The 18,675-nt window shown below is 45.5% G+C and overlaps 1 protein-coding gene across 4 annotated transcripts in view; it reads right to left on the bottom strand.

Moving 5' to 3' along the window:
• FYN (FYN proto-oncogene, Src family tyrosine kinase) overlaps positions 1 to 18,675 on the bottom strand; it is a 209,545-nt gene that overhangs the window by 169,921 nt on the left and 20,949 nt on the right. For all 4 annotated transcript variants that reach the window (XM_060168328.1, XM_060168327.1, XM_060168326.1 and 1 more), the window contains exon 2: positions 13,559 to 13,598. The gene's annotated coding sequence lies outside the window, so the exon portion shown is untranslated. The remainder of the gene's footprint in view (positions 1 to 13,558; positions 13,599 to 18,675) is intronic.

Below are 18,675 nucleotides of genomic sequence, written 5' to 3'. Positions count from 1 at the left end.
ATGACACCCTCAGTTTGATGTGGAAACAGACACTTAAATGGCTGGCAGCGTCTATCTGCTCCCCAGACAGAGAACTAAAGGTTCTTGCTGGTCGGGGAAAACTGAGTGAAAATGGAGAGGACTGGGTTTTTCATTCCTACAGAGATGGAACCTGTTCCCTAATGACCATGTGACTACAGTCCATGCAAGATAACCTTTCACCCTTCCCACAACGGTTGTTTTGAATCTAAACATCCTCTTCATATCCCCAGCTGTCTCTACCCCACACTTTGATGGGGAGTTGTACTTCATCAAACCCTAACGACATCCTTTACCGTGCCAATATTTAGCTAATCCTGCATTTCATCTTCCCTTCAGACTTCCCCTTCTCTTAAAAGTTAATCTGTATACTCACGGGAATGTCCAATGGAAAGTCCAAGTATAACTACTTTGGAAAACAATTTGGTATCACCCAGTAAAGCTGAAGAGGCACGTACTCTAAGACCCAGAAATTCTTCTCTTAGGCACCTATCCTAGAGAAACTGCTTGCAGCAGGACACACATAAAAGAATGCTCATAGCAGAACTGTTTACAATAGGACAAAATTGGAAATGACCCACATGTCCATCAGGAGGAGACTGGATAAATAAATTGTGGTGTATTCATACACTGCAAGACCACACAGAGGTGAAGAGAAATGAATTTCATGCATGTTACTTCATGCGTCAGTAGGGATGAATCTTAAAAAATAAATACCAATTGAAAAAAGCAAATGGTACAAGAATACCATTTATACATAGCCCCGAGGCAAACAAAACTTAATAATAGATCGCTTAGGGAAACACACTTACACAGAAAAGCCAGGAAATGACAAACACAAAAATTCAAAACAGTGTTTCCTTTGAAGGGGAGCGGTGTGGCCAAGGAGGAACACACAGGGGCTTCCACAGCACTGTGATCCTCTAGTTCTTAAGCTGTAAGATGGGTACACGGGTGGTTGTATTCCTCTCTCTCCACCGCCCTCTCCATGCAGGTATATATGTATGAATCTGACACACTACACACTCCTTTGAATGTATATATATTCCTGTGCATACACCACCACCATAATTTTTCATGTGGCCCTGCACCTGGACCCACCTCCCTGGCGCTCTGACCCTCTACGGAGCCCTCAGTGTGGACCTTGGCCTTAGACTGCTTGCTCCGACTGACTCCCTGCTCCACTCAAAATGACAGCCACTGAAGACCCAACATGAAGGTCTGCGCTCCCCACACGGACTCACCTGGAGCACTTATCCAGACCACCGTGGATGGGAAGGTAAACTCTGAGGTGACTTCTCCCTTAGAATGTGGTGCCAACCGCGTTGCAAGGGGACCTGAAATGCCACTCAGAGTGCACCGGCCTTTTGCTAAGTCACGGCGAGGAGCTGTAGGCGGCAGTGCTGGCCCGGATCTCCCATGCCCGACCCAACCACAGGGTCTCCTGCTGCTCCTGAGAAGCTTGTCAAGTTTACTCCATCACATGACTGCTGCCCAGCCTGACTTCCCCAACTACTCTTTCCTCAGTCCTGTAAAATGATCTCAAGTCACCCATCTCTCAGACACCCGGGCTTCCAAACTTGGCATAATTCTTCATCCTTTTTTCTCCTCTTTTACCAGTAAAGTCTGAGATTACTTTTTGCTCTAACCTTAGACTCTCCCAGGAGTCTTGATCTTGGTACCACGGCCTTAATTTAGACAAAATAAGAGTTCTAATTGGATTTATTCTATTTCAGGAATGTTTATTCTAAAAGCTTCGATTTCCTACTCAAAAATGAAAACTGATAAAGAAATTCTTTCAAAAGCAATCAGATTTGGCAAATAGTTTTTTGAACTTCAGTTTGTCTCCCCTATTTGGTAGACTTCTTGTGGAAAAAATATATAAATTGTAGCCACTGTCCTGGAGATCTGAATCTAGTTAATTTGATTTTCTTCAAAAATGTTTCATACCATCTGCATCTTAACATGGAAACAGAACAGCACAGCCCCATTTAAACTTTAATGGGTCTATTTTCATTTGATCACAGAAGCCATAATAAAGAACGAATATGAAAAACAAATGACAAGAAAAAGTAAGGAAAGGTTTGTGCAAAGAGGTGGTAAGATACTGTGAAGCAACTCTACACTCAGCCCTGGTGAGAGCATGATGCCGGATCACAGCGAGGGGGCCGGGCTAGGTGGATGGCTTTAACAGAGAACTCAGACAGCGTTCGGCTATAAGCAGAGAAACTGAAAGACACGTCTGAAATACCAGGCCAGGGAAGGTAATTCCAAAGTCAGAGGTGACAAGAACCTGAGTCAGAAACATGGTCATGGGAAAACAAAGTAAAAAAGGAGGGCCCTTGGAGGAAGGCATCCAAGTTGGTCAATTCCTTCAATTTGAGTGAAGAAAGCGCTCAATGATCATGGGGCCAGGGGATATGGTGATAAAAGAGAAAATGCAAAAATCTGTCATTCACCGTCTCAAATTTGAGCCGAAATACAGCAATGGATGTTCATGGGTAAAGCATCAGTGAAATGATAGCTGCTTAGAATTCACATGCAAACAGGCCTATGGCATGTGCTGATCTGGGCTCTACCCCACCACCCCCTGAAAGAAAATAAAAAACAATTTCTATATTTCCAACAAAAAGGAAGCGCTTTTAATTGCACTTCTTGGTATTTACCCAAAGGAGATGAAACTTACGTCCACACAAAAACCTGTACACAGATGTGCATAGTAGCTTTTTCATAACTGCCAAAACTTGGAAGCAACCAAGATGTCCTTCAGGAGGTGAATGAATGAATAAACTGTAGTGCATCCAGACAATGAAATATGATTCAGCTCTAAGAAGAAATGAACTATCAAGCCATTAAAAGATATGGAGACAATTTAAATGCGTATCACTAACTGAGAAAGCTGCATGCTGTGTGATTCCAACTATATGACATTCTGGAAAAGGCAAAACTATAGAGACAGTAAAAAGATCACTGGATGCTAGATGTTAGGGATGAGAGAAGGATGAATAGGAAGAGCACAGAGTATTTTTAGGGGAGTGAAAATATTCTGTATGATACTATAATGGCGGATATATGTCATTATACACTTGTCCAAACCCACAGAATGTACAACACCAGGAGTGAATCCTAATGTAAACTGTGGACTCTGGGTGATAAAGATGTGTCAGTGTAGGTTCATCATCTGTAACAAATAGTCCATCTGGTGGGGGATGGTAATAACTGGGGAGGCGATGCATGTACGGGGGCAGAGAGTGTATGAGAAATCTCTGTACCTTCCCCTCAATTTTTCTGTGGACCTCAAACTGCTCTAAAAAGATAAAGTCTATTTGAAAAGAAACCACCAAAACTTGAAAACAAAAAACAAACAAGTGCTTTTCCTGCCTTGACACATCTTCCTCTGTAGGGTCTGAAATGATTGTTTCTGAAGCTTCTTACTTTTTCCTTCAAAAACATTACAGTTGAGCTTTGAAGAGCACAGAGAGGGGAAGTTAGGGGCACCGACCCTCTGTGCGGTCAAAAATCTACGTATAACTTTATGGTCGGCCCTCCTCTGCATCCGTGGATTCAACTGACTGCAGATTGTGCAGTGCCGTAATATTTATTGAAAAAACTCTGCATGTAAGTGGATCATTGCATTTCAAACCCGTGTTATTCAAGGGCCAACTGCATCTAGTGTCTTCTTGTTGTTGTATTTACCATCTAGAAAACAATGAAGCCTGATTATATTTTCCTCTGGGCCACTGTAAAAATAGAATAAAGAAAAATTATTTGGCTAGTAGCCAATATTTATTAATACCAAATATGAGAAAATCCAGTAAATATTATGGCAGCTGTCAAAAGTTTTTAGTTCTACCAGTTCACGGGCCATATACAAAAAAAGCACTCCTGACATTATATGCCAATGAGGACTCCCCCATACCTAAAACTTCACTAAGGATCACTGTAACAGCTTCTAAACTGCATGAACAGGTTTTATAAGTCACTTCATTTTCACTACCAAAGGGCTGTTCAAGGGCTGCCCCCATTAACAAATTCACTTTTTTTTTGCAATAAGTTTCCCGCTGATGCATGGGTCAAGCTCTCTGGTAAAGGAAAAAAACGTTTCCCTCCATCTGGTAACAGTATAATAGGCAAAGTGGCAGTTACTTTGTTTTTTAAACTACTGTTTCCACCATCCCCAGTCTAGAAGGACCAGCTTTCAGAATATTCTTCTAAAGATGGACAAAATCTCCCCCCCCCACAAGTTACATTTGTTTGTTTTAAATTACTGTAGCATTAAATCTTGACGGAGAGCAGAAGATAAAATCATGCTGTGGAAAGGAACCTTCCCCTGGCCCACTCTCCTAGCTGGTCTATGAGTCTACTGCACAGCACACCCGGGCGTGAGTCGATCCTTGGCCAGTATTGCCCAAAGAAATGCGGACAACAAACAGAAGGCGTAAATTATGACAACACCCTCCCTTCATCAGCATCTCTTCATCGGACTCCCACTGGGACCCTCTGGCATCTGCAACGATTTCACAGCCCCCTGTGCCTCCCCCTCAGACACTCACTGCAGTTGCAAATTGACACGTCACGATGAGCTGTTTCCCCCCCAGTCCCCACCACACAGCTCTTCAGAGGCACAGTCAGGACTTACTCAAGCCCCTGGGCCCACACCCGCTTCACACTGCCTGTGCTCGGCCCTGGAGCCATCTCGCTTTCTCCCGGCAGCCTCATGGGAAGGACTACGCAGACGCATGCATTGTTTCATGCCTTCTTCTCTTAACAGAAACGATCCACTTCCTTTCCTTCACTTTACGCCCTGCCTGTATTCAGTAGTGGCACATTTCACAGCTTCGTGAACACCCCCATGGCTTCCGAGAAGCTGCCGCGTTCACCTGCTGCTGCTCAGTGGGGAATGCTCTCCTCAGACCACGCGTAACCCGCAAAGGAGGATCAGTCTTCAGTGGCGGCGAACTCTTAAAAACAAAGACCAGGACTCCACATCTGAGTACGGGGTTCTAGTCCCTCCTTCAGAATCACCCACGAGCTGATGCCCCGGGGGTGCTACAGAAAGTGGGGCTCAGGACTGAAACCCACCGACATCAGTGAGAGCAAACCGGTACCTCTGCCCTCAAAGCAGTGAATAACGAAGTACTCTACCAACTCTCCCTCCCCGTGGCACTGCCTCTAACTCAGGGCCCTTTCACGGGACTGTCAGAGTGATAAATTATAGACACAGAGCACCCTGATGCCAGCAAAGCTCGGGACAGTCACTCAAAACATAGCTGAGCAAGATGGGAAACCCCGGGCCAAGTGACAACTGGGTTTGGTGGACTCAGAGGTGACTGGATGGCCCTCCCGAGGGCACAAACATCACAGGGAGCAACACTGACGTGGAGGGAGGACCTTGTACAGGAGGACTTGGGAGGTTCATCACCTTTGGTTAAGATGTTTTCATCAAGATGTGCTTATGGAGATCACAAATAATTCTCAGCTGAAAGGGGGTAGTTAATTAATCGGAAGAAAGAACATACACCTAAAACTAACACAACATTGTAAATCAACTATACTCCAATAAAAATTTTTTAAAAAGTAAAGGAGCCAAGACAGAAAAAAGAAAGAACAGGGATTTTAAAGGATTTCAACAGGCTGAAATGGCCACTAGAACTGACCAAAACAACAACATAATCCCCCCAAGTTAAAAGATAAAACCCTGCTTTTGACTGTTAAAAGAAATCTATTGCATAAATGTAGGATGATGTCGGTACCTGCTCCATACCCTCCAATGTGCTCAGCTGGGACGACTCACCCTATTCATAAGCTCTGCTCTGACCCCAGGCTCTGGGTGGGAGAGGCTCCAGGCCACTGACATTCCAACTCCCATCAATGTTATGACTCTGACTTCAGACCTGAGGCTGCCTTTTACTCTTTGGGCTCAGTCTCCCGTCCTGGGCCCCACCCCTTTTCAGCAGTTGATCCTGTAATTCATTCTTGTGGACCCAACTCTTCTACAGCGTCCTGGCTGCGGTCTTGTCCCCATACACTAGCACTCCTCTTATCTGGCCCCTCGACCCGCTCGGCCAAACGATTCGGCTGCCAAACATCTGCCCATGTAGACTGCCACCTCTGGAAGGATTCCCCCGAGGCTATGCCTTCCCAGCTGTCCTAACTGCCTCCTGTCACGGCCTGCTGCCCTTATGTCCCCATGAGCGTACCCCAGGCCATGGATCTCTCTGTTCTCTGGACTCCCATCTGGATTACATTCTGATCCCCAGCTGATCCCACCCTGCTCCTGACACAAGCCCAGCTCTTTTACATGGCAGGGGCAAAGGAGACGGGTTTAAAGCAATTCATATTTTAAGGTCTTATGGATGTTTATTGAATGCAAGCTCAGTGCAAGCGGAAGGTGCCACAGAGAGGCTGAATGAGAGACGTGATCCTGGTCTGTACTGGTACCTCATTTAATGATGCAGAAAACACGTGCATCTCACAGGCCTGACAGTCTTAGGTGTAGAGTCCTTACTCTACACTGGCGGAGCCATCTCTTAAGTATTGTCCATGTCTGAGTGCCACGCTCTTAAAGAGACAGTGACAGGAAGGGAATGCATCCAGGAGAAAGTAACCAGAGTAACAGAATTCCTGACATGAGGTAACGTAAGCATATTTGGAAGAACCAGGGCTATTGGCCTAGGAAAGGAGGATTTGCAGGGATGGCATTTTCAGGTGAAGAGCTCTCACATGAAGAAAGACCTAAAGGCTTATATTACGAGAGACAGCTTGGAGATCTGCAGGAACACAGTGGGAGAGGGGCTGAAGCAGTAAGCACTGGTCCCACTCCACTCCTGACTCGGTGACCCTGCCTCTCTAACCTCAGTTTCCCCCTCAGACTGGAGGATCTGATTTCAAAGGCCCCTCCCGGCTCTCAGAGTCCATAATTCTTCACCCTGTACATTACCTGAGAAAGAAGACAGGCCTGGCCTGTCCTGCTTGGAGGCCTGGGAGACAAGGTCACTTCTTAGGTCTTCCAAGTGGCCCCTTCCAGGAAAATCAAATTCACTCAAGTAACTTGTAAAATATGTGGTAGCAGGCTTTATGTTTCAGGAAATGAAAAAGACAGAAATTCCCCAAGAGAAGGCTCAAGAGGCAGAAAAACATCTACCCCTCCCTAAGACAGTCACTTCCTAATCCCTGCAACCTGTGAATATTACCTTACATGGCATGCTGTGAGATGATAAAGTTAAGACCGTCCAGAGGAGAGCTGATCCTGGATTAGCTGGTGGGCTCTCAAAGCCATCACAGGTACCCTTACAAGAGGGATGCAGGGGGCGATGGGATAGAGATGCATGGGGAAGAAGGTAACGTGAAGGCAGAGGTAGGGATTGGAGAGATGTGGCCACAAGTCAAGGAGCACCTAGAGTCACCAAAGGCTGGAAGAGAGAGACAAGCAACCGATTCTGCCCCAAAGCCTCTGACGGGGATGCATTTCTGCTGACATCTTAACATTGGACTCTGACTCCGAAACCACAAGAGAATAAATCTCTGTTGTTTTAAGACACTGAGTTTGTGGTCATTTCTTAGGACAGCCACAGAAAACTAATATGGAAGGTTTTCTGCTTAAATAAAATGTTGTTATGGGCCCAAAGTGGGCAGTAATAGCCTCCTTTAAGGGAAAAGCTCGAATTTTTATGTGTCTTTATGGCCTATTCCATACTAGACTCAGAACAAGTGCAGCTGTGCTTTTAGAAGTGTTTGGGGCAGTGACAAAAGCATCTTTTAAGCCATTGTGCGTGCACATTTTACCAGCAATCTCTCCGTCACACACAAATTCAGCAGACGACAAATCTAAGCAGGGCAGACAACCAGAAGACTCCAACCTCCATCCAGCAGGCCTGGCTGCCGGGGAACAGATTATGCAGCATCTCATGGCAGAGATGGGAGGAGGAAGCCTCTGGAGTAGGAGGGAGCTAGTCTTTATTCTCTATTGTAATGTGGGCAGTGTCTCTCCCCACCCTCGCCTGGCAACATCCAGCTCTTGGAGAATGATGAATGCTACTGAGATGAGCAATATAATGACATGATCCCCCAGCCTAGGAACCAGCTGTGGAAAGAGAATGAGGGTCCCGCAGGCCTCCCCAGACTCCCACCACCACCACCTCTGTAAGTCACTCTCATGCTGTCACTGAGGGAACCACCAGGTGGCACCAGGTCAGGTTTCAGGAAATGGTTCCCCTTTTGAGTTTCTAATGTCTCCTTGATAAAAACATCATTACTATTTTAAAAGCCACAAATAAGGGAGAAAGTCCTTTTAAAATCAGGGAAGAGAAAATGAAAGGTACGTATAAAACTGACAGTTTGATGACAGAAGGCTGATGATGATTCATCTGTCTTCTGCTCAAGAGAACCTCAGTACAAGAGAACCTCCGTAGTGGAGTGGAAAGAGACCGAGACCTAGTTTAGATCTTCTGCTTCCTAGATTCAAGTCCTTGGGTAAATCATTTCATTTCTGTTGAGCTTCGTTTTCCTCACATGTAAACTAGGACAAGTGAATAAGATGACATGTGGTCTAAACAGTGGTTGGCCCACCTGAGTTCATTAATGTTTGAGGAAAGGATGAATTAACTGCTCTGCATCCAGGACTAGACAACGTAATATTGTTACCTGTAGTTCTTCCAACTGCCACGAGTATCTGCCTGGGTTTATAATATCTAGGAAGAGGGATCTTTTATTATGTTGGAAATTCAAAGTGACAGAGGGCATGTTTTTTCTTCTTGGACAGCAGTGCTTAGTTTTACAAGCCAGAGATTTATGTAGAAGAAAGCTGGTCAGTTATTATGGGTGATGCATAACAACTATTTTTCATCCAGGACTAAAAATGTTTGCTCTTCAATCTAAAACAGAATTCTGTGCAAGTTCCTCGCTCCTACACACACACACTCCCCCACCCCCAACCCAAAGCCATTCCCTTTTCTAGAGCCCTAGTCACCAGGAAAGCAGTCTGTGTGAAGCCTGGCCCTTACTCAGTGAAACAGATGCTGGTCTTTCCCGATGCCCAGTCACCAGTAGAATGGGTCAGTATGTGTGTGAGGCTGGGGCAGGGGGCGTGGAGAATGGAAGCTCATTGGGGCTAAACCTGGCATCCCACAGGCCCCTAGGCATGGGTTTCAGAGGGCCTAAGGGACCCACAAGCACCTGCTGAGCCCTCCCCTCCATTCAGGAAGAGTGGCTTCTACTGACAACAGAGAGTTCTGCTTATGCTGTCCCTCCTCTTCACTCTCTCTCCTCCTCCTTAGAGCAAGCAGTGAGGTGATGCACCCAACACGCTGCCCCTGGAGACACAGATGCATGCCTTCCCAGTGACCAGCATGCTCAAGCCTTCGGACATCCCGTATAAGCCCTGCTGATCCTCTGACCCCTGGAAATTGTATTCCCCCAACTAAAGGAAAATATGAACTATTTTTTCCTCTTCCCAACCAGCTGTTAGGAATCACATACACATGACTTTAAAGCTCAGTGCCTAACGCAGTCTTGAATTTTGAACCCTTCACTGTTTAGAAAGAGGTGGGGTTTTTTTTCATAAGACTATTAGCTTCACAATAAGAATCTCAGATATTTTTTATCATTTCTCTTGGGACTCAGTAAAACAAAAGAAAGACTGAAAAATGGAGTAACTTCTATGTACATTTACATGCAGACTAACACATTTCAAGGAATTCACTGAGAGAAAGGAAACAACTCTAAAGCAGGAGGTAATTTTTTAATTTACTTTTCTTTCTGAATGACAATTTTAGTTGAGGTGGCCTCCGTGTCTATCAAACAGACAGTAGTATTTTGGCCATATTTGTGGCCTGAAGGCAGCTATCTAAGCCCTGTGAACAGCTGGAATAGCAGTACAGGAATTCTTGGTCTCACTGAAGCTACAGATATGACAAGGGTCTCTCTCGAGGCAGGCGCCAAAATACTTTAATCATGCTAGACAAAGGCCATGTAGGGTACACGAAAATCAAACCTGTCTCCTCAGAACTTGGAGAGTAGTTATGACCAAAGAGGTGTTATTTTAATCAAATTCATTTAAATCATGATTTAAATTACTAAATAAGATGACTCAATTTTATCAGCTTTTTATTTTAAAAAGTACATTTTTGAAAAAAAAAAGTACATTTTTGTTTTGCTGCCATAAAAATAAAAACTACATATTCTTTAAAATTCAGCTGAGGATGGGTTTCACTTTTAGAAGAAACATACATTTTATAGAAGTATAAAATACACCTTTATAAGAATATACACCTTATATATTTAAATCAGTTATTTAAGGAAACCATACTCGAAGTGTATCTCTCAATAATTCTAGAAGATTCTGTGAAAAAAACTGTTTAATTTTTCCTTTGTGTTCTTACTGCTCCTCCCTTGATAATCTTCAGACTTGCTTTGCTTGCCCAGATTACTTCATTCTTAAGAATTATCTGTTCGTTTGCCTGCTTGAAACTTTGCACTTTTGGGGAGAAAGCCAGGGAGTGATTGTCTTATCTCCGTAGAACGCTATTAACAAGCATGATTTCCACAGATAAAACCCATAGATGGAGAAGAGGAACATGATTTCTGGAGTACACAATAAGGTTTTTTACTTTCCTACCTACCAAGGTGGCTTTCATTGGGTCTCATTACCCCTCAATTTGGTCATGTAGCATTCAACATCTTAAGAGGGCCTACTAGGTGCAGGCTCTAGGCTTAACACATGAAGGATTCAGACCTGACAAAGCTTACATTCCAATAGGAAACAGATATTAGATGGCTATTGTACAAATAACTATACAACGATAGTTTTGAAGAAGTGCATGGTGGGAGAGCAACCCCATCCAGACTGGGAGTCAAGGAAGACCTCTCTAGAAAGTAATATTGATTTGTCGTTACTTACTCATAAAACTTTTTCAAGAAAGGTAACACAAATATACTGTCTCAAATATTCTATCAATTCCAAGGTAAGACGGGGTATGAGAAAGAGAAGGCTCTGGACCAGACAGATATGACTAGAATCCTTGCTATTACTATGGTGCCTTGGGCAACTCATGATAAGGGACATGGTCTCCTCACATTATTGTTGTAACAGTTAAGTGTGACACATATAAAAAGCACTCAGTATGTAGTGGAAGTCCAATAAACCACAGACAATAATTAATAATTACAGAGTGTATGCTGATTTATCTTTGAGCTTTGGCATGTCAAAGCTAATTTTCCTTTCACAGTTCTGTCTTTACCAAAATGTTCGACTGAAAGAGAAAACCCGAAAATCTACTGGGAAAAAAACACACTCTGACATCAGTGATTTTTCTTCACTTGGGTTGGCTAACAGGCATCATTTACTTAAACAATGGAGGCGCACCCCGTACTAGATTCTTCCTGGCAGATATACATATAAATACAGGCAAAAAGAAGTTGGTATATCTGTACTCAACAGCCTTCTCCGAGCATTAGAAAAAGATTTTGGAATTGGAGCTTTTGAATTAGAGCTTTTAAAATAGTGAACTCCCCTTGGGCGGTTAAGTGTCTTTCAGGTCATTAACTCCTTGTCTGAGAGGGTACAGGCAGAGCCCTTCAGAGAAGCCCAAACTCACGCAGCCCAAGAAGCATTTCCCACCCCCCACTTAGCTTCTTTTATTCTAACTTCCCTCAGTACTTACAAACATCCAACCCACATGACAGGGTCGGTCACATTCATTCCTCTGTTAGACACTCACTGCTGCCAGAGTAGTACCTGGAGGTACAACGGATCAGGCTCTGCCTGAAAGGAGCTCCCAGCCTGCGACGGGCTGTGGCCAACAGTCACTTTTCTTTTTTGATTCAAGGCTCAAGTCAGAAAACGAAAAAAATATGTTTTGTGTTTTTAAGTTAAAAAATGAAGACTTTTACTTGGTCCTGGAAAAGAGACCACTTTCCTGATGAGAAAAATGAGGCTCAGAAAGGAGAGTAGACTCGCCTAAGATCTTAGAGCATGTCAACAGCAGAGCCGAAGCAAGAATTTAATCCATTCCACTCGGGGCTCCCCACCCCATTTACCAAGCCCTCTGGTCTGCCCGGTCCTTGGAACTCAACAGACACGCTTCCCGCATGAGCTGGACCTCCCTACCTAGTGGCTGTGGGATTCACGCTGGGCTGCATGAGGCCAGGCCAGCCTTGCAGCCTGGAACCAGGCACTTCCTGGGTACCCCCGCCCCCAAGGCGTTCTGCTGTTCTGTGCTATACCACCCTGGGGTGGCTCCTGGCGCCCAGAGGCTCCTCCTGTTGGGGGCCTGGCCTGGCCCAAGAGGGCCACAGTACTCACCCCCATAGGGAAGTCTCTGCCGACCCCTGGCTTCCACGGCCAAAACCTAACCGATGGTGGTTCTACAAAGGCTCCCTTCTACTGGCCCTGACTAGAGCCCTTTTATTTCCCAGTCCCCTTGCTTTGTATGAGCTGAAAAGGCCAGGACTGAGAGGAGATCGCTAGGGGGCTGCATGGGGTCAAAGGTGAGGGGTTGCTCATAATTGGTGTCGAGCAACGTTTCAGATAGTATACTTCCTCAACTTAAAACAAAGGTGCATTGTATGCAGACAGAATGGCTCCAGTTCAGGAGAAGAACCTCTCTCACACATAAATTCAAAATAAGAAATAACAATCAGGTCATTCTAGGATGATGAGGTGGCAGTCCCTGACTGGCCAGAGAACCAGTGAAAAATTACACCCAAGACGATGTGACTAGCCAATGGAGTCTGAGGCAGAAAGGGGTCCTATGGGTGGCTGGTGAGACCTGTGTAAGTACAGCCTTTCCTGGGAATCCAAGATGCCTGGGAGATGAGAGAAGCACAGGCAGAGAAGACTCGCCAGCATTCACAGAAAGAATGAAAACCCTGGTTCCTTCACACATCCCCTCCCTCCAGCAGCTTCTCTGGATGCCCAGCCCTCAGCCTGAGCTTCCAGAGCTCTTCTTGCACGGCTCTATCATATTGTGTAATCATTACCCGTGTATTATCCGTCACATTCATTTTTGTCTCAGCAGAGTCCAGCAAGGTGTCTAACACCCAGTGGGCAGCAACGTTAAGTGAATGAAAGCATGACCCGTTACACAGTGACTGCAATTCGAAGGTACAACTAGGGCAGCAGTAAGCAGCAGCCATCTGAGAGCAGAGGAAAAACCAACAATGAATGAACTACAGGGAAGCTCCCTTAACCAGAAGTCAGAGGGCTGCCCATCCCTCAGCAGCCCCTAAAGCAGCCACGGGACAGCTGTTCTGTTCTATTTCTGGGCTGGGGAGACATATCTTAGAGCTAAAACATATGTTCCCATAATTATCAAAATTGAGTGTTACAAATAAGGGAAGGGGGAAAGTAGCAGGTTCACCTAAGTGAGCTAAGACTTTCTATATCATATACCAGCTCCATCTCCAACTCAACCTCTCTCTTAGAAACCTATGGGCTCAGCGTCACAATTCCAAGTTCAAAGTGGACAAAATCCTGGGTCCCAGTGGAAAACCTTTCTAATTTACAAGGCACATGCTCTTAGTACAAAACTTGCCAACTTACTTTTTCCACGTCTAGATCAGCATCCTGCTTCTTCAAAAAACTGTAAAAGAAAAAAAAAAAAAAAAGACATCAGAAGAGAACCGAACACTCTTTGCCTGTAAACCACCCACAAAGCACCACCACAGAATTTTCATTTGCTGCAGACAATCAATTTGCCCACAATTTTTTTTTCTTGTTCATGCAATTGTTGTGAAGTCACACTTGCTACAAACACCTGCCTGCAACTGCAAAGACCTGGCCCCATACCACCAAAGGAAGCCAGCATGAGATCTTAACTTTTCAGAGCCAGGAAAAATAGGGATGGAGGTCTTGAGTGTGTACACACACACACACACACACACACACACACACACACACCCCTTCTTTAGAGTGCCTACAAGTCTTCCATAGCTGGGACACACTGAAAATGTGTCTCCAAGGTCTTGTTCAACTTACCTCTTGGCTTAAATCTCCCCTTTGTCCCCAGACCCTATCTGCTCCACTTCCCATCTGACTGCGGGTGAGCCTCACTGTCAAACAGCCTTCTTGGGATGGCCCTGTTTTCCCATTAGCTGGGGCTCCCCTCTCCAGGAGGCCTGCCAACCCACCAACCTGCACAACTTGTCCATGGAAATCTAGTCCCAAGATCACCTTAGAACCTTGTGTCAAGCCCCTGGCACAGCTGATGCTGCCTCTGACGGCACCCATGCCCACTTCACATGAATCTTTAAAGTGCCAGGCGCAGGGTGGCAGACCTCCAGCTTGCTCATGCACTCTGCCTACAACCTGCCAATATTACGGTACCTCATTTATTATTTGTGATTTTAGCTGTTCGAACAAAGCTTCAGTTTTAATAAGGTGTCTAAAGAGAACAATAACAATGGTTGAATGGAATTACGTTGACAGCAGTATGTTAGGGCAGAAAGTAAAAGGTGTGAGAAATCTGGAAGAAAAAAAGCAGAAACAATTTTTCCTATCTTAGTAGAGACTCAAAGTTGTTTTCAGTATGATTCTTAGCATCTTTCTTCCTGGTCAATGGTTTAAAATACCCCCATCATAAATTACCATCCCTATCAAAACCACCACCCCGCCTCCCTACACACAAAAGAGAATTTTTGCACTGTTTGAAAGACTGTGTAATTAACAGTCACATCTTTGTTTCGTTTAATCAAAGATGACTCAGAATGAAGGGAAGAAAAAATGACCATGGGGAAGAGAATTAAAAACTCATATATTGTCTTCTGCAGAGGGGCATTCAAATCATGAACTCACTGCAGACACGCGAGAGGAGCAGCACGGAGGCTGGAGGGAGAGGACGCGCTAACAAGCTCGCCACAGCCCGCACCTCAGCAACCCACAACCCCCATCTCTTCCTTGCTTCTGAGACATGCTGTCTTGTCCTACCAAACAGGCAATATATGCTTTTTCTTCTGGCTCACCCACTGGGGATCTAGACACTGTTGAGCTGTAAAAAAAATAAAATAAAAAGGGAATTCCCTCTGTCCAGAAATTTCAACTGGCCTCCCTATAACCAGCAAAGAGTAAGTCAGTACTATGAGAACTTTTCACCAAAGGGAACATCTATACAGTAGAAGTCTGACTTCCACTCTTGAACCCTTTAGGAAGGCTGTCATTCTGATTTATAAAATGGAATGTTCTCATATGCAAGGTGAAAGATTCCTTCATCTGCCACAGAAAGAGCAGCTGGAGAATCGTTACCCTTTTCCAAAGTAGTGAGGAAACTTCGCCTCTCCCATGCACACAGCACAACTGCAGTCACACAGGATACCCAGTTCAGCAACAGGCTCTGAACGAATGAGCCTTCACTCCACGCTACCAAAAGGCAAACTGAAAAGCTGCTTGTAGCTGCTGGCTCACTACTACACGAGGAATCTTACCCATACGCACATATATGCGGCATCATCCAATTTCTTTTTCAGGCTTACTAAACAGATCGAGCTAATTAACAAAGACAATACATATACGTATCACCCTGCAGCCAGAACCCAGAAGGATGTCACAGCGTTAACCTCAAAGACTCCCTGCAAGCGCACACGGCCTGAGATATTTTTAGGCGCCAGCTCCATTGTTTCAAAGAGGATACGGATGGATGAAATAGAATTGCCTGAAAGTAAAACTCATGCGGCAACCCATTTTGAATGAAGAGTGGCATTAGTTTTTAAAACCAGTTCTATCTTTCTTAAGTAAAGGCTGTTCCTGAAAGGTCGAGAGTAAGTAAATTTTGGTCATCAAATGTTTAGGTGAAATAGAGGTAACATTTTATTTCAATGGCTCCTCTATTTAAAAACTTGACCAATTATTCTCCTACTTCATCTGTTTTCTAAATCTAGATTATTGCAATATCCAAGTTTTAAGATTCTAACACTTAAGGCAAGATAGACACCTCCCTCCCCATATGTGTGTATGTGTGTTTACAAATATAGATATGCATATGTATTTATACAGATATTTTAAATAGTTGACTATTTTGATATAAATGGATTCAGTGGTGGGCTTGTGGGCATTAGGGCATGCTCCATGCTTTTATTCTTCCTGCTGAAGCAGTGCTGATGTTTTGTTTGAGAACATGACTGAAGTGACCCAGATTCCCCACTGGAAAAGGCAGATCCAGAAACGCTGCAAATGTGTGACTGACCGCAGGGATGGAAGCCGAAGGACGAGGCCTGGACCCAGAACGAACCACTCCCCACTCTTCAGATCAGCTCAAGTCCTCCCTCATTGGCGGAATACACAAAGATTTTTATTTTTAGAGAAAACTCTAAGAACAACACTGAGAAACCCTCAGCTTTGAGCTCCCTCTTGATATAGCCATCCCCCTGCCTCCACTGCTCTCCTATTTCCACCTACACACCTTGCGATAGCACAGTGCTGGCAGAGGAATAACCAGGCCCGGCAAAGGGGCACTGGCCACATGTTCGGAGAATGGCAAGCGGCTTGGCAGTGCACGGGGGTGGCTGAGGACGGTGGAAGGCTGGTGGGAGAAAGGTGGGACATTAAGGCAGAGGCCAGGTGGTGAGAGACAGCATACACCAGCTCAGAAGTCAGGCAGTGAGGGGCACACGTCTGCACCCATCAGTATATCCTCAATCCGCTTCTATCCCAGGAAAGGGCAGAAAAATAGATCCAGCCCCCAGCATATTCCTGGCACTGGACTAAGCATCGTCATTCCAGTCTCACCCACTGTGCTGGGTAAGTAGAAACTTCTCCTAACTGGCCTTCAGGGGTCAGGACAGAATCACTTTCCTGCACCTGTTTCCCTTTGGTCCCACTTCTCTGAAGAACTGGATTTCATCTCCAGTGTGTTCCTACAGCACTTCATGCAGTACCTGTTTCCCTGCCTCTCCTGCTCGAACGCTGGCTCATCTGTGGCCAGGATGGCACTGAGTACAGCGCCTGCCGCATCACAGGCACTCAGGCCGCCTCTGCAGATGGAGGGGTGAAGGGTTGAGAGGGGCAGTGGCAGGGTGACTAATGAAAAACTGACCAGCAGAAATAAAGGAAATGAAACCACGCTGCATCAGGCTGCCCCGCTGCCTCCTGCACGTTCGAGAAGAGTGGGTACTGAGGAAGGGGTGTAGAAACCCAGGGTGCACCCACATACCAGGCACACATACACACATAACCAGAAGACAACCTGTTCTTTAAATTTAGTCCTGTGTCTTTAGCTACAAATAAAGGACAAAGATCCAATCTGGAGATTCTGCTGTTATTTTTTTTTTTTTTTTTGCGGTACGCGTGCCTCTTACTGTTGTGGCCTCTCCCGTTGTGGGGCACAGGCTCCAGACGCGCAGGCTCAGCGGCCATGGCTCATGGGCCCAGCCTCTCCGCGGCATGCGGGATCTTCCCAGACCGGGGCACGAACCCGTGTCCCCTGCATCGGCAGGCGGACTCTCAACCACTGCGCCACCAGGGAAGCCCTGCTGTTATTTTTAATATTACCCAGTGTTTCCTTTCTACTTAAAAAAAAAAAAAAGTTACTGGGAAACCATTCAATACATTAGAATCACTATGATTCAATACATTAGAATCATAATCACGTCTTGTATAAGGTGGAGATTTAAGGAAGGGCCATGATGAATCCAAGATTTAAATCATGGTCCAGGCTTCTGTTTGATTATTTTAAGAAATGGACGATTGAGAGAGAAATGAGGGATACTTTTCTCCTGCCACAGAGTCTCCTCTATTCCCAGTTCAACCCTTTTTACTACTTGCAAAAGACTTAAAATATTCATTGACCTGCCAAAAAACATCTGCACGTTACTAGACACGTCTCCACATATTCACGTCTGAATGGCTTCTTTCTGCTCCAACGATCACAGATCTATTCAATCAAAACTCAAGTGAGAACTCAGAGCTGTACGTGGTGTAATGTCAGTGGCGACTGAGGATAAAATGGCCATTTGATAGCAGCTTCCATAGCGAGCGTGTCAACAGGGACAGTGTTCCTTCGGTTATTCTTAACTTAGGATCCAAGGCACAAAAAAGACCAGGCAGGGCCAGACTCTGCCACAATTCCAAAGAAAGCTGAGACACATACAGAGTGCACACAGAAGCGCCTCAATGTTCTCTGGCGAAGGGGGGCGGGGGCTCCTGGCTCCCTGCCTGCAGCCCGGGAACAGGCCCACTCTCACAGTGGGCACCCGGGGCCTCCACAGCTGCACACAGACACGCAGGGCACCACGATCTGCTGTGCGCCCCACAGCTGGGGCAGGCCCCGGGACGGGACCCAGCTCAAACAAGGCCTTCCGTTGTGGCGTATTCCTCATGGCTCCGTTTCCCCAGGAAAAAATGTTTTTTCCTCTGGCCATTCATTCTGGCCCCAGACGAGCTCATTCTCCCGTGTCTTCCTGCACACGTGAACCTTCTAACAAGGTTCGAGATGGCAGCAAAGGTGTGAGATGGCAGCACCTGCCACTCTTCTCCCACCTTACCCACCCCTAGTAAGGGCACAAGGATACGTGCACGTTCAGAATGGTGAGGGGCACAGGGCAGTGAAGAGCCTGGGAACAAGTCGATGCCACGTCCAAGGGCATCTTCAGCACCCTGACATCAAGGGGACCCCGGAGGAATTCAAAGGAAAGGGGCTAGTCTTGGGGAGGACAGCAAAGGTGGCTGGA

Source organism: Lagenorhynchus albirostris, chromosome 12 (assembly GCF_949774975.1).
Source record: "Lagenorhynchus albirostris chromosome 12, mLagAlb1.1, whole genome shotgun sequence".
In the NCBI taxonomy this organism is placed as follows: domain Eukaryota; kingdom Metazoa; phylum Chordata; class Mammalia; order Artiodactyla; family Delphinidae; genus Lagenorhynchus; species Lagenorhynchus albirostris.
This window is presented reverse-complemented; position numbering and strand designations above follow the sequence as displayed.